Source organism: Callithrix jacchus, chromosome 11 (assembly GCF_049354715.1).
Source record: "Callithrix jacchus isolate 240 chromosome 11, calJac240_pri, whole genome shotgun sequence".
In the NCBI taxonomy this organism is placed as follows: Eukaryota; Metazoa; Chordata; class Mammalia; order Primates; family Cebidae; genus Callithrix; species Callithrix jacchus.
The window spans coordinates 31,143,277-31,166,825 of NC_133512.1; the positions used below are offsets into that span (position 1 = coordinate 31,143,277).

Consider the following 23,549-nt stretch of genomic DNA (forward strand, 5'->3'; position numbering starts at 1 on the left):
GTCATAGGCTGAATAATGGTACCCAGATATATCCATACCTTAACCTTTTGAACCTATGACTGTTACCTTATATTACAAAAGTGACTTTGTAGGTGTGATTAAATTAAGGAATTTAAGATGATGGGGATTATCCTGGATCATCACTGTGGATCCAGTGTAATCACAATAGTTTTTAAGAGGAATGCACGAGGTAGACAGAAAGAGAGAGGGAGAAGGCCATGTGATGTTAATATAAGCAGAGGTTGGAATGATGCAATTTGAAGATGGGGGAAGGCATCAGAAGTTAAATAATACAGGAAGCCACTAAAAGTTGAAAAAAGATAAGGAAGTAGATTCTTCCTCAGAGCCTCCAGAAGGAATAAGTCTTGCTGACACCTTGACTTTAACCCAATGAAACTGGTTTAAAACGTATAACCTCCATAACTTTAAGAGAGTAAGTATGTGCTATTGTCTTAGTTTGGGCTGCTATAACATGAATATCATAGGTTGGGTATAATGTTTATTTCTCATAGTTCTGGAGTCTGAGAAGTTCAAGATCAAGGTGCCTGATAAGGGTCCAGGTCTGACAAGGGCCCACTTTCTGGTTTGCAGATGGCTATCTTCTCTTTGTATCTTGACATAGTAGAAAGAGAGGAAGAAGGGTCACTGTCTTTTCTCACACGGGTACTAATTCCCTCAGGAGAGCTCTACCCTCATGACCTAATTGCCTCCCAAAGCACCATCTTCAAATACCATCACAATGAGGATTAGGGTTTTAAAATATGAACTTTGGGGAGATACGTTCAGTTCATAACAGTTATTTTAAGCTACTAAGTTTGTGGTAACTTGTTACAGCAGTAATAGGAAATGAATACACCTGTAGTTTGTGTAAAATTTAAGTCCTGTGAGACAGTTATGCAGAGCAACTGTCAAAATTGATATGCACACAATACAAAATGAGAGAATCATAATTCAGAGTTTTTTTTTTTTTTTTTGAGATTGAGTCTCACTCTGTCCCCCAAGCTAGAGTGCAGTGGTGCAATCTTGGCTCACTGTAGCCTCTGCCTCCCAGGTTCAAGCAATTCTCCTTCCTGCCTCAGCCTCCTGAATAGCTGAGATTACAGGTGCATGCTGCCACGTCTGGCTAATTTTTGTATTTTTAGTAGGCACCGGGTTTCACCATGTTGGTAAGGCTGGTCTGGAACTACTGACCTCGTGATCTGCCCACCTCAGCCTCCCAAAGTGCTGGGATTACAGACATGAGCAACCGCACCCAGCCTTGGAGTTCTTAAGATTGTATGCTGCTGGGTATCGCCCTACCATGAAACCTCTTGTCTTTGTCCTATCTTACCACTGCTAGCACTTCCAAACTTCATAGATGTACACACAAGAACAAAATAGCTTTTCTCTGTTTGATAGTTAGTCTTCATTCTCAGAACAAGAATAATTTAACATTGTTTTCAAAGGAGGTCTTAGGGAGAAAAAACATCTTTGATTTAATCTCATCAGCTCTTAGCTCCAAACTTTGTCTTCACTTTTAATGTGCTGAAGGATTCAGTCAAAATAGAGAGCTAGGATACCAAGGGTAAACCAAAGGAAAATCTATTTGTTTTGTTCTTTGTTATTTTAGGATAGTAAAAGTAATTACTTTGCTTACTTTTTTGTGCATGTCTGTGAACCAAACTTTGGTGTGCTTGATATTTAATACTAGTGGAATCTTTGCAATCAGGAGCTTTATAAAAGGCTCTGGTAACTCCTATGACTAATCAAAGAAGAATCCTGTATATTATATATTGCAGTATAAAAAGAGTGATAATCTCAATTAAAAGCAGCATCTCAAGAAATACACTAAAATGATGGTGGAAAAAGAGATTTTAGTGGAGTATCAACTACTAACCTTTTGGTTTTGTTTTGTTTTTTTCTGAGACAGAATCTTACTCTGTTTCCCCAGGCTGGAGTGCAGTGGCACAGTCATGGCTCTCTGCAGCCCCCATCTCCTGTGGTCAAGTGATCTTCTCACCTCAGCCTACCAACTAGCTGGGATCATGGGTGCATGTGCCACCATGCCTGGCTGATTTTTCAACTTTTGTAGAGATGGGGGTCTCTGTGTGTTGTTGCCCAGGCTGGTCTCAAACTCTTGGACTCAAGCCATCCTTCTGCCTCAGCCTCCCAAAGTGCTGTAATTACAGATGTGAGCCATGGTGCCCAGCCACAAAACTTCTAAGGAGCATTTTATTACTAACATCAACTTTAAGAGGCAGTTGGGAAATAGAGTGTTCTGGTAATTAAAGTATTCATATGATTGGTAGTAGCTCTGTATTAACAATTGATTTTCAAAGACTATAACATTAAAATTCAGTTAGTGCTGAAACTACTTGCACTTAATTTATTCTAACTTGAGGGATTCAGATCTTATGCAGGATTATGCTGTGCACCTAAAGTATCACTGAACAATTGCGATACAGAGAAGAGGGTCTTCGGATTTCTGCCCCTAGTGACCACCAGTACCTAATTTAGTACCTGATTAGCCCTCAAGAATCCAAAATACTGAAAAATATTTTCTTATGATCACTGTTAAAATGTAAATCACAGTAGTTACCTTTTCTCGGAGACAAGTATATGTGGGTTACAGCAAATTCTAAAAAAAAAAAGCAATTAGAGTAAAATGATTAGCCCTTTCAGTGTCTGTGTATGTCTTTTCTGTACCTTTTCATGCTACAGAGGGTTAAAATAGTAAAGTTGAGCTAAGGAAATAGGCTTGAGAGTTTTCAATAGCATCTTTTTTTTTTTTTTTTAATTTTTTTGAGATGGAGTCTCACTCTGTCACCTAGGCTGGAGGGTAGTGGCACGATCTCAGCTCACTGCAATCTCCACCTACTGAATTCAAGCGATTCTCCTGCTTCAACCTCCTGAGTAGCTGAGATTACAGTTGTATACCACCATGCCTGGCTAATTTTTTAATTTTTTTTTGGTATTTTTAGTAGAGACAGGGTTTCACCATGTTAGTCAGGCTGCTGACCTCATGATCTGCCTGCCTCAGCCTCCCAAAGTTCTGGGATTACAGGTATGAGCCACTGCACCTGGCCTCTGGATATACTTTTCTAAACAAAAAACAAAAAAGGCTTTCCTTTTTTTAAAAAAATTATTTGTATGATTTTCTGTTTTAATAGTATTCATATTTTAAATAGCTTGATCTAGAGATTTAAAAAAGGTAGAGCCATCATTATTACTGAATATTTTAAGGTGGAAGATGGTCAGTTACTGTGAAAATCTTACCAGTTCTGAAGCCTATATGTGCAGAGAATGTTATCAACAACTAGATTCATTAGTGGGGATATAGATTATATGCGAACTCTAATACTAGACTATTAAAAAATCTGGGTTTGAGAGGTGTTCATATAATAATTCTCATATTTTATCATACAAATGAGGTTTTAAAAAATTATTTATAAAAGCCAGTTAAAGTGATTTTTTTTTTTGAGATGGAGTCTTGCCCTGTCACCCAGGCTGCAGTGCAGTGGTGTGATCTCGGCTAACTGCAACCTCTGTCTCCTGAGTTCAAGTGATTTTCCTGCCTCAGCCTCCCGAGTAGCTGGGACTACAGGCACATGCCACCACACCTGGCTAATTTTTGTATTTTTAGTAGAGACAGAGTTTCACCATATTGGCCAGGCTGGTCTTGAACTTCTGACCTCATGATCTGCCTGCCTCAGCCTCTCAAATGTTGGGATTACAGGTGTGAGCCACTGTGCCTGGCTGATTTTTATTGTTTTGTAAATGATTGATTCAGTTTTACTTTATAGAAATACAATTATATATGTAAAGTAATATATTAATAAACACACTTTATAATGAACTTGTGATCTTACGTGCTGAATAGTTGGTCTCTTTATTGAAATGATTTAGAATTGTCTTTTCGGATGGTTTCATTGTTAATTAAATCATTCTGAAGTAAGACAGGCGATTTAAAAATGTGATGTATATATCTTTCAGCTCATTGCTAATTTTAGGGATATACAGCAGTCTAATCTTACATATTATTTTTCATTGGTATTAGGATGATCAAAGAAACAGCTGTTACTGAGAATTTCTTTAGGGACTTGAGTGATTTAAAATAATGTGCCTAAAATACCAGTTTCCCCACTTAGTTTGCCTTAATTATGATCCTCCAGGCAGACTCTACATCTGTCTTTGAAAGAGAGAAAACAAGTTGATGTTTTTGTATGCCTTTTAGCTTTGACTAACAATTATACTTAAATTTTAAGTGAGCTGATGAGAAAAAATATTGTTAGTGTTCACCACTGAGTTTGAGAAACCTTAAAATTAACATCATGTTTTTTCCCCCTGTTAAAACAAACCTCTGAGGTTTCACCATCAGGATTTGACAGTTAACAATTAACAAGGGTTTGAAGAATGATCTTACCACTGTTTCTCCGTTGAGAACTTTGTAAGCTTTGCATATAAATGCAAACAAAAATCTTAAGGCTTTTGATCTTGGGGAGTTGATGAAATCTCCAAATCTCCAGAGCAAATTTAAGGATTACTGGCTACAACAAGTACACATATGAAAGGATGACAAATAACAGTAAATATGTAGTATTGATCCCAAACAGAAATATGATGGATTTATATCTTATGATGACATTTTAGTCTGAGTAACCAACAACAACAAAAAGTCACTGGGATGGGTGGCAGTGGTAAGATGGCAGATGTCTATCTATTGACAGTATTCATATTCATATCCATTTATATGCAAAAGAAAGAACACAGCTCACTCAAAGGCTTCATTTACCATAATCCTTAAAAAAAAAAAAAGCCCACAGAAACGTGTTCTAAGCAGAATGAAACTCAATTTTGATCAGACCTGGGTCACCAGGGAGTTGATATCCCAAAGGCCTTTTTGTTTCCCTGTGTCGGGATCTGAGTGAGCTGGTATTTAGCTGTGAGAGCATAGGAAGCCTCTTGCTAAGCAAGACAATGACCAGGGCTTGCAGAATTACTATAGCTCTACATAGTAATTGTCATTCTGAGAGATGATCTATGCAGTCTCTCTCTCACGGGTAGCAGTGGTAGCAGGTTGACCTGGTCATTCCAGGTTCAAGAGTCATTGATTGGCTGGTGATCAACAAGGCAAGACATGAATCTACTTGACATTTCACTTAACAAGCATCTTAAATGTATTATCTAAATCAGTCTTTTTCCTTTCTTTGCTCACAGTTTAGCAATACGAGCATGCAGGGACATATCACCTTGTTTGCATCTAGTAGTGACTGCAGAAATTAAAAAAAGGTCTTCCACAATCTTATATAGATGTTTCACATTCCACAACTGTTAGAGAAGTTGACTGAACCATAGCAGGTATGAAAATGATCAGAAAGGGATGTAGTTGTCTCTAAGGAAGAGGAACAGAAAATGAACTCGATGCTGTTTCTTTTGCACAAAGGGCTAAATTGTTGCTTTCTTCCCTTGTATGTTTTAAATGCTGAGAAAAATGATACTTAATAAGATGGTTCCTCTTTGGAGTTCCCATAGGATTTACACAAATCTGTATGTGTGAAAGTTGAGAAATTTCTTTACTTTTAATATAAAATCCTTGTGACAAGGAGCATATTTTTGTTTATATGCTGGACACATACTTTTGTTGTCTAATATAAACCTTTATGTCAAAACTGAAGACTTTGCCCAGGCTCAGTACTGGATAATAAAAATGACTAAAAATTTGAAAAAATAAGATTTAAAAGGAAACGGTAAGGCAACTAAGAATAATATCTAGGAAAAAGACAGAGTAAACAGAGGGAAATTCTCAGTGAGATGGTAATCATACTCTGGCTTTTGTTCATAGGAGCTATTGGTGGAACTGGAGAGACTTTGATCTTAAATTCTGTACCCACTTCTTCTGGTGCTATGATTGATATATCTCACAGGGCAAAATAGAGCTCACGTATTATTTTATTTACCCATCCATGCATATATCCTCAGTTTTCTAAAATTAAGTCTTGCAATGTTGATTTATGTTGTACATAGTTTCTAAAAGATTCCTTGTAAAAAATGCCATCCACAGTATTCTATAGAGTATAATTCCATATGATACAAGATTGGAGAAAGGTCACAAGACAAAAAAACTTTCAACATAGAAGTACTTGATTGAGAATTGTTTTTGGTTTAATTTTCTTTTTTACCGTCATTATAGTTCAAAACTTTCATCTCAAATAGGTATTACCAACAATATTACCAATGTAATGCTGAAAACTATTAGAGGAATCTATTATAAGTATGGAAATTAAAGGTACACAGATACCAAAGTTAGCAGTCAAAATTGAACACATAGGTAGTTTATACTGACTAATTAATTTTGTGTTAAGGCATTGTTCATAGGATAAAGTTTATTACTTAAATGTCACCCTAAGGATTTAGGCCAAATATAGCCTCTCTTTATCTATTTCAGTCGTTTACTCTGACCATGGAAGAACTTTTATCTATGCCAACTTCCTTCGATACTGGCAGAACTAAAGCCACTCAGAAGTTTGAGACCCTTGACTTTCTATTGTACAGATGAAGACATGTAAATACCTTCAAAATACTCAGGCCAGTGACTTGCAAAGACATAATTAACCAAGGAAACAGAATACAAATACTGTTCACCTACCAGTCTTAAGTTTTAAGATATACAGAATTTCTGATATGACTCTGTCATTCAAGAAACTCAGGAATAAAGACCAATATACACAAATATAAACAAAGTAAACTACAGATATAAATATTAACCATACAATATACATAAATATAAACGGCTACAGATTTTAGTAACAGTTTCTGAACGATATCCTATTATGGCTGATTGTAGTATTTTCCTAGAAATTTCTATTGTAAGATAACATTTTATGAGCAGAAGTGCTGTACTTCAGATCCTAGTTTAAAACACACTGTATATTTTCTACAGTCCTTGTTCTTTTCCCTCTTCCCATGAGAATGAGATGAGTCAGGGTATGTCCCAGATAGGGTCCACTGTGTCAGCCTGGACCAAGAAATGAAGACCAATGGGGCAAAGCTGCAGCTCACATAAAAAGTGAGCAAGACACAATCTTTTTTGTTTTAAGTCTTGAGATTTTTGGAGTTGTTTATTATTGCTGAATAATATAGTAGAGCCTGACTGATATACTTATCAAAAATAAAATGTTTTAAATGTTTCGGTGAAGTTCCTCAGTTATCTTCAGAACTCCTTCATTCATAAATATTTTTTTGGGTATACTGTATATATACTGTAGATAGAATGTGTGCCAAATACTTGTTAAGTCCTGGAAATATAATACCTCAAGAAGCTTCCATTCTTCTGGGGGAGAGAGAAGAAAAGAAGTGCACAATTATAATAATTGTGTAGTAATTTTATGAAAGAGAGAAATAAAGTGCTGTCATGGACAATAACTGGGAATGGAGGTTTAGGGAACCTGCTTTAGAAAGGGTGGTAAGGAAAGATCTTGAGAAACTGACATTTAAACCAAGATCTGAAGGATGAGAAGCTGGCCATATGAAGAGCATTCTAGGTCAGGGAACAGAAAATGCAAAGGCTCTGTGTCTCTCCTCAACTTCCAACTTGACTGGTGTCTAAGATAATCATGTTCTAAGAGATTTCCTGAAAATCACTTCAGAAGTTAAGGAGCTTAGTTCATTAGAAATGCATGTGATTGCACTGCCTTTCTTAAATAGAGCAAAATATAGAAAGAATATTCTCATTTGACTATAGCATAATGGCATAGGAATATAAAGGGATAATGGTAGCAAATGTAGAAACCAAGATGAAGGATAATATTTACTTTCTCTGAACAATATCGCAAGGCAACCTCCCTGCTAGTCATTTCCTAGTTAGAAATTTCTTGTCCTCCCATGAGTACTCTGGAGCAAGCCTCACAGAGTTCAAAATTATATCAATAAATAAATACTGTGGACTCTCAATCAACTCTACAAAAAGTCCCATAGCATTGTGAACCTACGCTTTCAAGGACTAACTCCAAACTTGTTTGGGAGGAGTAGGCACTGGTGTTCTGCCGAATATTAATTGTCTAATAATGTCACACACACAAATGCTTCCAACAGACTTGTGTTCATCCTGCATCTGGAACAGAGCTGGAGAACTACCTGGACCAGACTTTCAAATTCTTGGTTCCTCTAATGTTTACCCTGACATGGATCTGTGGAGATAGAGAGGACTCTCACAGCCACCTGTGTAGGCAGGGAGATTAACAGGTAAAGCAATTAAATTCATCTCAATTCAGATAACTTCTCTCAAATTGCCATTCCCCCACCCTTTCTCTCCCCGAAGGCAAAAGTTGCAGGAAAGTAATTCTTGACTTAGCTTTAAACTCTAAATTCTGCATTTCTGTGACTCCTAGCTCTACAAGTACATTTAGAAATAAAAATGCAAAGCTGGGTTGGGAAGACAGCCAACTCTTTGCCCATTGCACCTGGTCCCTTAAAAGATAATTTATATGTGAGGCAAAGAAGGCATTGGGATTGTTCTTTCTAAAAGGGAAAAAATGCTTTTAACGTTTACAGACATAATCTATAGACAGCAACAGACAATTTTTATATATAATTCCCTACTTGATATAGTAAACTATTTTATCTGGCTTTTGCAATGATAGAAAAGACTCCTGTATAGCTCCAATATAACAACAATATAAGGTAGAAATAGAATATAGACAGATAAAATTGCATAATGCTCTTGTGAGGGTGATTTAAAGAAACAGTTGCTACATTCCATTAAGAACAGGGAGAATGGGCCGGGCGCAGTGGCTCAGGCCTGTAACTCCAGAACTTTGGGAGGTCGAGGCAGGTGGATCATGAGGTCAAGAGATACAGACTATCCTGGTCAACATGGTGAAACCCAGTCTCTACTAAAAATACAAAAAATTAGCTGGGCACGGTGTTGCGTGCCTGTAATCCCAGCTACTCAGGAAGCTGAGGCAGGAGAATTGCCTGAACCCCGGAGGTGGAGGTTGCGGTGAGCCGAGATCGCGCCATTGCACAGCCTGGGTAACAAGAGCAAAACTGCATCTCAAAAAAAAGAAAAACAGGGAGAATACATGTAGTCTTCTTAGAAGAAGCCATTATAGTCTAATTAGGAGTGCAGGTAAATACACTTAGCCCTTCTGATTTTTCAAATATGTTTCATAAATGAATTTAAGGCACAATTTAAAAATACTGTTAATATTAAACTACATAGCACTTTTTTTTTCTCTTTAGCAGAATGGATTTAAACAAGCATAGTTTGTAAACCATTTCTCTGGCTAAAATGCAAATTGCTACAAACCAATCATCATTTGGATGAAGAGTATCAAAACTGAAAAACAGGAATACTAAGGTAATTTCTAATTAAGCCAATTTAAAATTGGTTATCAAATATCAGTGTAAAATAAATGTGAAAAATAAATTAAATAAAAACCCTGTATACAATTCATGTAAAAATCTAGGACATTAACAAAATGTGTGCCATGTTTGACCAACTTTGAAAGATAATACTGAAAAACAAATTTGGGAATGTACTGGATGTCCAATTGAAACTATATTTTTATTGTTATTTATTTGTAACTGTAACATTAATGTGTTCATTTCATATTTGTTTATATTTTTTAGCTAAAACACAGAAGTACTTAGTACATGCCTTTCTTTGAATGACCTGCTTAACAAGACAGCTTATTCTCTTACATTAACTCTCTTACCTAATTGTCTTCCATAATATAAACACTCTTCCATTAAATCTTTTAAATTGTTTTAGGTGATCTAATGAAGTTGAAGTGGTTAGTATTTAGAGAAGTTCTTTTCTGTAGTAATGATCTAAACAGAGTAGAACAAAATAAAGGAATTTTAAGTACTTAAAAAATAATGTTTTAAAAAAATCCCTTCACTGTTACTTACTAAATGCATGTTCGTGTGTAAAATAAGATCTTTATTTCTTAAACAGTTTAAAATTCTCAAATCAGGAGTGTTTATAAATGTTACTTGAAAAACTTACCTGGTAAAGTATGCCAAACAATCAGAAATCTATATGAGAATTCTTCATTTGGGGGGGCTAATATCAAATTTAGTTTTTATTTACTTCAAATTTATATATACACATAGTTAAAAAAATTAAATTGTCTACAGACCTTACTTTGATAAATAGCAGGTCTGTCCTATTTCTCCTTTCTTCTACCATTGCCCCATATCCCAGTAACTAAAGAAAGCACTTTTAACTCTTCGAGCTCTTTCTCTTTGTATTTGGCTACATACCACTAAATCTTAAGCTGCTGCTGCTTGACATTTTGTTTTTCGGCATACCTCTTGACTGTACAAAACTAAGAATTTATCTTTCATTTAATCTTGTTGACACCAGTGTTCTCATTACTACCTGGTACATTTCTAGTTTCCCATTTTCCTTACATAATTATTTTATTATAATTTTGTTTTGCTTAATATTCAGTATGTACATTGACTATATAAATTCTATTCACAGCTGAATCATGTAGTATACTGTAATAATTTTTCTTCCTGTACCACTTTTTAAAAACAATTTAATAGTGCTCTTGTTTTTCATTTAATTTTCTGTGCACTGATAACCAATTTATTTATAAATCCTTCCCAAGTTAGTCAAATCTTCTTTTAGTACTTTGAAGCATTTCAGAGATTCCATCCATTTTATTTTTTGGGATTTCTCTCCTATGACTTTCTGATTTGTTCTAGTTTGGGCCAGTTGTTCTTTAGACTTGCTGCATAGCTATTATTTCTGGGATGTTCCTTTACCATCCTCTAGGGTAAAGCAAATTTCTGTAAAGTAGGTTTTCTTAGACCATATAGCCTTAAGTACATTTGTTTAACTTTGCTGTTACAGCACAAAAGCAGCCATAGATGATACATAAATCAGTAAGTGTGGCTGTGATCCAGTGAACTTTATGAACACTGAAATTTTAATTTCCTATAGTTTTTAGATGTCATGGAATATTCTTATTTTTATTTCTAAAAATAAATTAAAAATGTAAAAAACATTCTTAATTCTTGGACCACATAAAAATAGGTGTCAGGCTGAATTTGGCCTATTGGCTATATAGTTTGCTGACCCCTGCTTCAAAGAATTAACTTTGCCTCTGTTGTGTTGGATCCCCTGGTTTTCTGGATATTATGTCTTTCTTTTTCCCTAATTCACATTCCTTATTTTGATTGATCATATCTTCTAACAGCTTTCTGATAAATTTTTGAGATCCTAAATGACTGAATTTTATTATTTTATCTTCATATTTAATTAATAAAATTTATAATTTTGAGGGCATTTCTCCATTGCCTGCTAGCTTCCAATATCATTACTGAGAAGTCTGATGACATTCTCATTGTCAATTTTGTATCTTTATCTTTTTAATCTAAGATCTGTTAAAATCTTTTTTGGGGGCCCAGGACTCTGAGATTTCATAATAATCTTCTTTTATAGAGATGTAGGTCTATTTTTATCCATTGTGGTACTCCATGAGTCTTTTCATTTCTGGAAACTCAAGCTCTTCAGTGGTAAGTTTTCGTTCTTTCATTTTTTTTTTTTTTTTTTTTTTTGAGGAGATGGGGTTTCTCTCTTGTTGCCAAGGCTGGAGTGCAGTGGCCTGATCTCATCTCAGCTCACTGAAACCTCTGCCTACCAGGTTCAAGCAATTCTCTTGCCTCAGCCTCCCACGTAGCTGAGATTACAGACATGCATACCACGCCTGGCTAATTTTTGTATTTTTGGCAGAGATGGAGTTTCACCATGTTAGGCTGGTCTCAAACTCCTGACATCCACCTACCTTGGCCTCCCAAAGTACTAGGATTACATACATGAGCCACAGGCCCAGCCACTCTCTTCTCTCTCCCTTCTCTCTCCCTTCTTTCCTTCCTTCTCTTCTCTTCTCTTCTCTTCTCTTCTCTTCTCTTCTCTTCTCTTCTCTTCTCTTCTCTTCTCTTCTCTTCTCTCTCTTCTCTTCCCTTCTCTTCTTTCTCTCTCTTTCTCTTTCTTTTTTCTTTCTTTCTTTCACAGGGTCTCATTCTGTCAGGCTGGAGTACAGTAGCATGATCACAGCTCACTGTAGCCTCAAACTCCTGGGTCCAAGGGATCCTCTCACCTCAGCCTCCCAAGTAGCTAGGACTACAGGCATGAGCCACTACACCTAGCTAATTTAAAATTTTTTTAGTATAGATGGGGTCTCACTATGTTGCCCAGACTGGTCTTAAATTTCTGACCTCAAGCGATCCTCCTGCCTTGGCCTCCCAAAGTGTTGAGATTATAGACATAAGCCACCACACCCAGCTCTTAGATGATTTCTTTATGGATTTCCTCCAGTCTCTTTTTAGAACTCCTGTTAACAGATATTGGATGTCCTAAATTGCTCCTCCTTTTTCATCTTCTCTTATCATTAAAAAAATCAAATTTCTTTCTCTCTTTTCTTCGAGGTAATTTCAATTCCTTTATAAATTTTCCAAGATCTGTCTTGTTCTTTGATTTTTTTCTTAAGCATCCTGTTCTTTCATGGTTATTATAACTTCTCATGTCTTTCTCAGGTATGATAAAAGATCTTGTTTGTGTTTTAAAAGTTTTCTTCTCTGTGCATAGTCTCTATGTCCTCCAGGCTTCTCTTTTATCTTCACTTGTTTTGTCAGTTGACTTTCATATTAGGAATTTTTTTCCCACATATTTTCCTTGTCTATTCATAGTATCATAATTTTTAGGTTTATTATCTTGGGTTGGTCATATTTCCTCCAAAAGAATCACATGACTCCTGTTTAGAACATACAAATCTGGCTGCCAACATTCTGAGAGTGGAATACAACAGGAGAACAAACTTTCATTTAATTTCCCTATGTTTACTATGGTAACTTCTATTGTAGTTGTGCCTGGGTTCCTGCAGTCATAATTCCCCATACTTTACCCTCTCCAGAGAATAAACATGTTATCTTCTCCTGAGATTGGGGAGGGGCAGTTGTCTAGCTGCATGAAATTGAGGAAAGAATAGCTTTTTTTTTTTTTGAGATGGAGTCTCACTCTGTTGCTCAGGCTGGCATGCAGTGGTGTAATTTTGGCTTACCACAACTTCCACCTCCCGGGTTCAAGTGATTCTCCCACCTCACTCTTCTGAGTAGCTGGGACTATGCGCTGGGACTACATGGTGTGCCACCATGCCGTGCTAATTTTTGTATTTTTAGTAGAGACAGGTTTCTCTATGTTGGCCAGGCTGGTCTCGAACTCCTCACCTCGTGATACACCTGCCTCGGCCTCCCAAAGTGCTGGGATTATAGCCATGAGCCACCACGCCTAGCCAAGAATAGCTTTATGTTCGCCTCTTCACTTCCGGAGTGCTTTATGATGTCAATTTTTCTGAAGCAAATTAAGTTGTTTCTTAGCTATTCCCATTGCCTATTTAAGATTCAGCTTTTTCCAGTCTTATTGCTTGTTCGTCTGCTTTCCAGTTTACACAATTTTGTGACTTCATTCCTTCTTTCATTGTTATTCCTCTGTGGGCTTATATTTTAAGGACTCTCTTCCATCATTAGTGGGGTTGAGGGAGATAATGGAGATAAATCAAAGTGTTTAATTTGTCATCTTAAACTAGACGAATTTTATGTGAGAATTTACCCCCTTAAGAAAACTTGTTAACTTTATATATTTCAGTCAGATGTTACTTGGTTTATAAAATATGTTTCCAAGTGAGGCATAGGCTATGAAAATTTTATTTAATCCTCAAGGGGTGGTAGCGAGTTTGGTTTCATATACTTCTGACAGGTGCCTGGAGTTATGTGTCCTAAAGTTTCACATATATTAAATATATAATAGTGCAAATCTGTATAAGTTGTTCTAAAGTACATTATACATTATTATAGTATCATGAAGATAGTCTATATTTATTAGTTCAGTAGTCAGTTTAGCTGGTTTTAACAAAAATCCTCAAACAGCAGTGGCCTAAATATTATTAATGTATTTCTTTCTTATATAAATCAAATCCAGAGGGGAGCAGACCAGGCTTTGTAAAGAGACCCAAGATCAACAGGGAATAGGCTCTTTCTATGTTGTTGTTCTGTATTCCTCTGCTATCCTTAAGTTGTGACTTCCTCCTGGTCCAAAATGGCTACTTGAACTCCGGTCGTTATATTATAATTTCAGCCAACAGGTAGAAGAAAGGGAGAAAGGTCACATCCCTTCTTTTCAAGAACACTATTTAGAAATTGCATGCATTACTTCTGCTTATATCCTGCTGGTCAGAAATTCATCATATGGCTATATCTAACTATAAAGTAGTCTGGAAATGTAATCTTTATTGTAGTTAGCCCATCAAAAAACTGGGTGTCCTTTTATAAAGAAGAAGGAGGGAATGAATACTGGGAGATAAACAGTAGCTTCTACCACAGTATCTAAGATTTGGCATGGGAATAGGATCCCATAAGGGCATATGGTTCCTGGAAGTAGAATGCACTGAAGAACAAAAAGGAAAAGCAAGAAGGAAGAAAGCAGAGTTTGATGAGTAGAGTAGAGGACATGAAGAGGGCCTCTAGATAAAGGAGGAAAGGAAATTGTGATGTGATAAAGCCCTGAATGAGGGGTCTGAAGACAGGTGCTACTCTTGGTTCTATAATTAATTCTGTGCTATTATGTAGGTCTCTTTTCACCTTAAAAACTCCTTTCACCTTAAAAAAAAATCACTATGTTGAGGACCATCTAGTAGTAAATGCAAAGACCGGAATGCCCTGGGAGGTAGGGTTAGTTTCTTGTCCATAGGTTTACTCTGCAGAATCAAGATCTGTGGGATCCATTTAAATTTAAGAACATGGGCTAAATTCTCAGTATTTTACACACAACTTCTTGTTTTTTACTTAACATAATTAGCGGGATAATCTTAGAAAATTTTCTTAACTATTCTTGGTCTTACTTTGCTTATCCATGAAATAGGGTATTAGATTCACAATTCCCAAACTGTGACCGAGGTGCCATGGGGTGCTACAGTGAACTCACAAGGGTGTTGCAGGACATTTAAAAATGTTGAGGGAAATAGAATGATACTTGATGTTTTTCAGACACCAGGCAAAAGAACAGCTTGCAGTAGTTTACATTATCTCACACTACATGTCTTTTGATGCCATCTCTTTATAAAGCTGGGTTTTTGGCCATTGCTATGATAAAAAAACAAGTACTACATGGAAATCAGTGTAGAATGAGAAAGAAGCGTGTGCAATTTAATTCCAAGGTTTGAGATGTGAGTGCTGAACAGGGGTACATATCTCATTAGGAAGTAATTATGGCTGCTTAGAAATTAAGTAAAAATATGATTTGCTTTTAATTTATGTGTGTGTGTGTGTGTGCATGTGTGTGTGTGTAAAACTACCTCCTGAGTTATTAGAACCCAAATATTTACTGTTTGTTTGGACCTAACTACTTAATAAATGAGACTGTTAATTATTTCTTTTGGCCTAGGGGCAGTATGAAAAATTGCTAAGACATTTATAGTGGTATGACCTGGGAAAGTTTGGGCACTTTTGGTCTAGATAATCTTTAAGATTTTCCCAAATTGCCAAATTTGCCTTAGAAAATGATTAACAGGGTTATGCCTGTTAAGATGTTGTAGGAAAGAGAAAGTTAGAATGTGACTCAGGGTAGTCTGGGCTGTAGTACACACCTAAGAGTAAGAACAGTCTATTTCTGACAACGTTTACACAGGAACGCATGGAAAGTCTTTTCTAGACCACTGTTTGATCACAATTTGGATCATCTTAGGGGAGTATGTGCCCCAAAGATTTTCCTTCCTATCTTCAAATTTATAATTAGGTTATGAACTATTAAGAATATCTTCCTCTTGCTGAGAGAGCGTTCTTGCTGGGTCACAAGATAGATTCTCAGCCAAGGGGTTGTTCCTGGTAAATTAAACTGGAACTTGGAATACATTTTCATGGAGAACAATGTTATGAATAGTTTATATAGTTCAATCAGTCCAATTTATAGCATTCTTATCAAATGTTCAAGAATTTATTTATGACATTTAGATTTTTGGCTTTGTATGGATGAAACATCCAAGTGACTTAACAAAATCTTTCCCTGGAAATGCTTGTTAAACAAACTCATTGCACCATTAGAAGCTTGCTTAGAGTACCTTTTCCAAACTATTAACTTTATAAAAGAGGCCAAATTCCCCAGAGCAAACAACCAACTAGAACTCTGGAAAAACCAAACAAACTTTAATGTTCAGGTATGTTGACTGATTAGAGAAAGAAAATTGTGTTTATATCAAGAAAGCTTTGAATGGTTTAATGAAAATAGTAATAATAATGAGTTGCTTACTTGCTGTGGGTTTAAGAAGCATTCCTTTTAATTGGTTCTTAATCATGTAGGAATTCATTCTGAATGCAGAAACCACTCTCATGTATACGGCAGTTTAGTCAATGAGGAAACAAGAAAATTAGTTGTCCTTTCTCCAGATTATACAAATAATGCAAGCAGACTTGGATGTACAACCTTAAGTAGACACAAATGCAGTACCAATATTTTTAACATGACCATTCTGCTCTTTCTGATTATGGGTTGAAATCTTGGATGTCATAAATGAAGCATCTTTTCTCAACTGAATCAGTGTGGCTAAGAATAAACATAAAGAGGATTTATATGATGAATCCTAGGTTTCTCATTTAAAATTATTTAGTTCTTTTCCTGAGATATCTTTTTCTTTTCTTTTTAAAATTATTATTATTTTTTGAGACAAAAATCTCACTCTGTCACCTGGCTGGAGTGCAGTGACTTGATCTCAGCTCACGGCAACCTCTGCCTCCTAGGTTCAAATGATTCTTCTGCCTCAGCCTCCCAAGTAGCTGGGACTATAGGTGCATGCCACCATGTCCAGCTAATTTTTGTATTTTTAGTAGAGATGGGGTTTCACCTTGTTGGCCAGGATGGTCTCGATCTCTTGATCTTTTGATCTGCCCGCCTCAGCCTCTCAGAGTGCTGGGATTACAGGCGTGGGCCACCGCCTATTTTTCTTGTACTTAAAATAAACCTGGTACTTTCTTATACTAAAGAGAAAGATATGAAAGTTTAACTGACATATCTATAAATATCTTATTCCATGTGCAATATATTATATACTCTACATTGAATCAACATTTTTTTAAGGAGAAACATTGTGTTGCAGTCAAAATAAAAAGCAGTGAATTTGGAGGATCAGCTCTTTGTAGTCTATTCTGCTACATACTAGGTGTAATCTTTGTCAAGTCATTTAACTTTCCTATGCCAGTTTCCTTATCCGTAAGCATTAAAAATGATCTTGAGGACAGCTACAGTGGCTCACGGCTGTAATCCCAGCACTTTGAGAGGCTGAGGCAGATGGATCACTTGAGGCCAGGAGTTTGAAACCAGCCTAGCCAACATGGTGAAACCCGATCTCTACTAAAAATACAAAAATTAGCCAGGCGTGGTGGTGGGCACCTATAATCCCAGCTACTCAGAAGGTTGAGGCAGGAGAATCTCTTGAACCCAGGGGGCAGAGGTTGCAGTGAGCTGAGATCATACCACTGCACTCCAGCCTGGGCAACAGAGCAAGATTCCATCTAAAAAAAAAAAAGTTTTTAGCTGTATATAGTGCATATTCCATATACTGGTTCTTAAAATTTCACAGATAGTGTTCAGGGGATCAGTATGAAGCCAGATGTTTATATATTTTACTCGCTGGGTGTTTGCCCCCTCAACTCTTTTCTTCCAAGTTTATTTTCTAGAAATTTCTTGCTTAGGTTTAGAATGGGATCTTCGGTGCTATCAATTATGTAAAGGCCATATACTGACATCAAAGGGTTGAGGCAGTAAAATCCATGACTAGGGATAGCAATCCTGAATACATTCCACACACTGTCTTGCCACATTCACTGGAAGACCTTTAATTAAAAGACTGAGTTTTACAGAATTGCAGAAGAAATTACTTGGTCAGCAATATACATGTGTAAATATTCCTGATGCTGTTGCCTCTGCCTCCCAACCCACTTTCCTTATGTTTCTAACTGCCTGTTACTACTGACCTTAATGATAACCTCATATACTTGATGGTTTGGTGCTATTTAAGAATGTTTCTGGAGGACATTAATGGATTCCAAAAGTCAAAAAAATTCCCAGACACATTGCAAGCTGGAACCAGTTATTGAGTTATTGGGTCCTTGAAAAACGGTATTACAGAATAAGAGGTAAATCCACCCTAATTTTGGGATGCTGTACAATGCAGAAAAATATAGACCTCAGCTTCCAACAAAGCAATAAACATATCTAAGGAAATGATTATAAATACCACCCAAACATGGCATACACTAAAGGAAAACACAGTGATGCCTGCTAAAAGTTGTGTTTTAAAAACCAGCTCATTTGCTACAAATAGTATGAATTGGATTCTGCTTCTATGAGTAAAAACTTGTATTATATGTCCCAGGAGCCCCAAACATGAAAACTTCAGCTGTCTTGGGATTAATCAAGATCATACCAGCAAATGTGTGGTCTTTTCACTGTGTGAGTATTTTTTTTTAGTGATTTGCCTTCTTGGCTTAGGCACTAAGGTTTGCCTGTTTTTCCTCATTCTCTACTGTGTCTTTACATAGTGCTCTCTCTGACAGCAAGCTGGATAAATCATCAGTTGCATGCTGATGAGCTGGTTTGCCTTCTTTTGCCAGGTTAAATCAGGACAGCCTTCAGTTTGAAAAGGAGAAGATAGTCTGTGCGTTAACCTCACACCTTCCCTTCCTTTTCTTTATCTGAGACCTTTTCCATTCCAAAACTCTCCTCTGCTGTGTCCCTAATTTAGGACATGTCCTTTTCTTTGTCTTTTCAGCCAGGAACATAACTGTTTCATTGTTCTACCAACTTGTTTTCTTGCTTGTTTTTACTAATCTTATTTTGTGTTCCTTTTAATAAATAAGTACAAAACTTTATGAAAAGTGAAGTTGAAAGTCTGCTCATTCACATTCTGAGACAAAAACCCACAATTATAAATTCCGTTTTCATATAAGATAGTAATAAGGAAAAAAAGACCTGTAAACTAGCATTCCAAAAGTTGTTTTGAGAAACACATTCTAGAACTTTTAATATTCTAAATCATTGTAAATCTCCGTGAAAAGGATATTGTGTCCTGCATTTCCAAAACTTAGATGATCAATCCTTGTTTCCAAAAGATTTTCAATACAGTAGTGTTTCCAGGAACAATACTCTATTTTAAATATCATACTCCATTTTCCTACAACTTACGTTATAATTTAGCTTTATATGTAATTTGATAATTTTTCATTATTTCAAAGAATCTCAAACCTCACATCTTTGTGATCTTTGTGGGGGAAGTTGGCCTGAGAGTTCATAAGGATTCATTGCAATTTGAATATTTAAAAAAAATTTAACATCCTAGAAACCTGTAAATACCTATTTAGATAGGACATTTTACTTCAATTTTTATCTTCATTTCTACCTTAAAAAGCTTAGAGAGAGGTATGGGTAGACTTCAGTATTTTTTCTATTCTTATTTATTTACTATTTCATGTACAATGGAAAGAAGTAGCAGAGCCCATGGATATAAATGGTGAATTTTACCTGCAAATATGAATCTTGTGATTTGTCAATATTTCAGAACACTGCTCTTAGGGCTGAGCATGTCACATTAGTACATAATAAAGCTTCCTTTCTCTCCCAAAATATGTTCTGTATCATGACTATGTCCCAGTCAAGGCCCCAGCCATCAACTTCAAACCTGCAAGGTCACCTGGTCATCTTGTGATTACAGCAGCAGCTTTACTGCTTGTAATTTTCTTACAGCTGTGGCAGGTCAATGGAAAAATGTTCTTTAAACACTGTAAGCATCTGATTGTGCAATACCTAAATGAGTGTCATTGATTATTCACACTGCTGGCTGGTCAAAGCTGGGGAAGTAATTAGGGCTTTCTGTGTGGATTATCCACTGAGAAAAGGTCAAATAACTACAAACAGTGCCAACAGAGAGGAGCCACTGAGGACTGCAGCATCCGTGATCAGTTAAGAAATGCTAAAGCAAGGCTTAATAATGATGTGCTTATGCCAGGTTCTACAGAATGTGATCATTCTGTCACAGAAATCCAATGAAGCATGAGTGATGGCTATTTTTTCCCTGGAAGCACTGCTTAATGTCCCTGATGCCTATCAAACAGGTTTGTCAGAGAAACCAGACTGAGAAGAATTTAAAAAGCAGGGCTTTCCCTCCTATCTCTTTTCTTTAAATCAAGAATAAAGGATTTTTGGCTAACAACCATTCTTCTTATCTCTCCTTTAAAAGCATCACAGCAGTGTTGTTTTTCATATTTTTTTTTGTTAAAATATCCCATCAAATGGCTCATGTTGTGGGAACCTGAAGCCATTCTCTTGGGGATTTAAATTAGGAGCTTGGAAAAAACCCTCTTTGAACCTTTTAAACCATAGTTCTATTTATACTAGTGTAATGCTGAAAACATGTTTCAGTTTGTTGAAGGGTGTTTCATATTTTCCAAGTTTAAGGCATTTCTGGTAAATCCACTTAGTCATACTTTGAACTAACCTCTTTTCTTCATAATGTTTGAAATTCTAAAGTTAAATCTTCATTGTTTTAGTTTAAATTATTGTTTTTTGTCAAAATGAAGATATCCTGGGAAAGTCAGCCATTTCACCATTTTTCATCCAAGCATAAATAAAAAATTCAAAAGTCAGTTTTGAGAAGGCATCAGGGAAATGATATTTGGGATGTAAAGTAAGTGGTTGAAAGGACCCAAAACAAACATTTTTGGGGAGTTACTTCTTAACATGGAATTGTACTAGTATAGTGGGGAAAAAATGCTGAGAAGTTATTGAGAACACTAGCTTTGTGAGGATTCAAATCTTGGTTCTATCACTTACTCTGTGATATTGGGCAAATCACTCAAACTTTCTCAGCCTTAGTAGTGGGTAGATAGAATTTTTAGAAAACAATCTTTCATCAGAAGCCAGTGAAATAGCAGGTAGGAGATGAACAAACCAAGAAAATAGGGACTCTGAAAACAACTGAAATAGGAGTTGTGACCAATGATCTTCATATGAGGACAGCTCCTTGGGCCAAACTGTTGAATTAGGCTTTGGGTTCTCTGGTCTCCATTGCCTATCCTTACCACACTTGCTTTATATTTGAGCTTCCAGAATCTATGAGACTTCAGTCATGTTGGGTTACAACTTAAGTTAGAGAGAAAAATCTTCAAATCTAGTGGTGGGATTTCAGGTACAATAAAAAATCAAAAGAGATATTTTGAAGCAGGTACCCCAACTCAATTCCCAGTTGATTACCACCCTTTTCCCCTTGACTATTGATTGGCCCTTGTCTCAAACTGGAAGTCTTCTGGGTTGACAGAAAAAAATGTAATGAGAATAAAATGAGATAACATATGTGAAGTACCAGCACAGTGCCTGGCATGTAGTAAGGCTCAAGAATGGAGATCTATATGTTCTAGAAGCCTAGGAGAGACGAAAAATTTGCTGTTAAAATTTTGATATATTTGTGTTTCTGAAGTATTATTTTTTAAATTTTTTGAGTTCTGAATGATAGAGTTGTGAGAGTTATCTCCTGTTCTATGTGAATTTCCTCTGTTGATCATGTAAATGAGGGATTATCTTGTTTCCTCCTTTTAGACTGAGGATTAATTGTTGAAAGCAAAGATGGAACATACAGTGGTTCTGGAAGTTAGACTATCCAAGGAACATATTTTTCTATATTTTGTAACAAAGGAATTTTCATTGCTCAGCAAAAAGAGGAAAATGAAATAGAAACAATGTGGTTTAAATGGTGAGAAAGTAAAAAGTTTATAATTCAGATTTCCATTACCTTTACTTTAAGAATGTATTAAAGGTCAAATGAAAATGTTTTAAATATTTTGTTTTAGTTCACAATAGGATGAAAAAATTTATATTTTCTATTTGCATTATTGTAATTTATGAGAAGAATACTGTCCTAGACAAAGTCATTTTTTGCCTTTGGACAGCCAGGGCAGTTTGTTCCTGGCTTTAATGGGCTGCAATAATGGGAGCATGGTCAAGTGATTTTCTGTTGCCTCTATACCTGTTACTGTTTATGGGGGCTGATGGAACAAGTGAATGCCTCAGGGCAACAGTGATAGAGTGATTGGGAGGAGCAGTGGGAAAGAAGGAAGAAAAGAAGAGGGAAGAAGCAGAAGACTCAAGTTTTCATCTCAGCCTCATCTCATATTAGTCTTCTAGCCCCTAAAACAATGTAAAAGGAGGAGGTTTGTTGTTTTTTTTCTTTGTAACAGCTTTGTTGAGATATAATTAACATACTATAAAATTAATATTTTAAAAATGTACAATTTGTGGTTTTTATTATATTCATAAAGTTGTACAACCATTACTTCTTTCTGGTTTTAGAAAGAAGATTTATTTTTGTCCCCCCAAAAATAAATGTTGTACTCACTAGCACTCATTCCTCATTTTTCTTCCCCTCAGCCCATCACCTGTTAATTTACTTCCTGTCTCTATGTATTTGCCTATTATGGACATTTCATGTGAGTGAAATAATAGAAGCTATGTCTTTTGTGTCTGGCTTTTTCACTTGGCATAATGTTTCCAAGGTTCATCCATGTTGTGGTATATGTAACAGTACTTTATCCCTTGTTATTGCCCAATAACATTCCATCTACAGATACATCACATTTTGTTGCTCTGTTTATCCGTGGATGGTCATTTACATTTTTTTCACTTTTTGGCCTTTATGACTAATGCTGCTATGTGGATTTGCATACAAGTTTTGCACGGACATACATTTTCATTTCTCTTGAGTATATACCTGGGAGTGGAATTGCTGGGTAATGTGGTAACTCTATGTTTAACAAGTTTAGGAACTGCCAAGCTATTGTCTAAAGTGGCTTCACTATTTTACACTCCCTCCAACAATGTATGAGGGTTCCAGTATCTTCGCTTCCTCACCAACACTGACATGAAATGTCCATAATAGGCAAATCCATAGAGACAGGAAGTAGGCAGTTGCCTAAGTTAGTTCAGTAATCTAATGATTTCAGGGCCAGCTTCTTCGTCATTTTCCTGGCCAGAATATAGCTGCTGTGGCTCCGGTCACCATGCCCATGTTCAGGACAAGAAGGAAGACAGGTGGAGACTTTCTGCTTGTGCAGTCTTATATTTTTATTAGGAAGAGAGCCTTCCCTAGTGGACTTTCCCTCTGTCTCCTTGGCCAGGATTAACTCATGTGCCCACTCACTGGCCAATCCCTGAGGAAAGAAAAGGAAATTACTATGACTGATTTAGACCGATTTCAGCTCATTCCTTGTTGTTGAGGGAAGGGTCTGTCTGCCCTTCCTGAAATGAAGGGATCGCTGCCAAAAACTTGAATAGAATTTGGAATTTCGTTACCAGGGCAGAAGAGAGAAACATTTCCTACTTAGTAGGCTAGGCACAGTGTCTGGCCCATGTGCCACTGGATTAAAAAGTGGCTGCACACCCAGATTCAGGGTAAGAAGACTTTTGAAAACTTAGTATAAAAAGATTCACAGAACCCTGCACATTAAACTAGAAGGTTGTCCCT

General features: G+C 36.4%; 1 protein-coding gene across 3 annotated transcripts in view; it reads left to right on the forward strand.

Annotated features, from left to right (window-relative positions):
* Positions 1–23,549, forward strand: part of SKAP2 (src kinase associated phosphoprotein 2) — a 432,987-nt gene that overhangs the window by 133,946 nt on the left and 275,492 nt on the right. For 2 of the 3 annotated variants that reach the window (XM_078342524.1, XM_078342522.1), the window contains 2 exons: positions 6,425–8,220; positions 9,220–9,337. The exons of the other annotated variant lie outside the window; for it this stretch is intronic. The gene's annotated coding sequence lies outside the window, so the exon portion shown is untranslated. The remainder of the gene's footprint in view (positions 1–6,424; positions 8,221–9,219; positions 9,338–23,549) is intronic. 3 annotated transcript variants of the gene reach the window in all.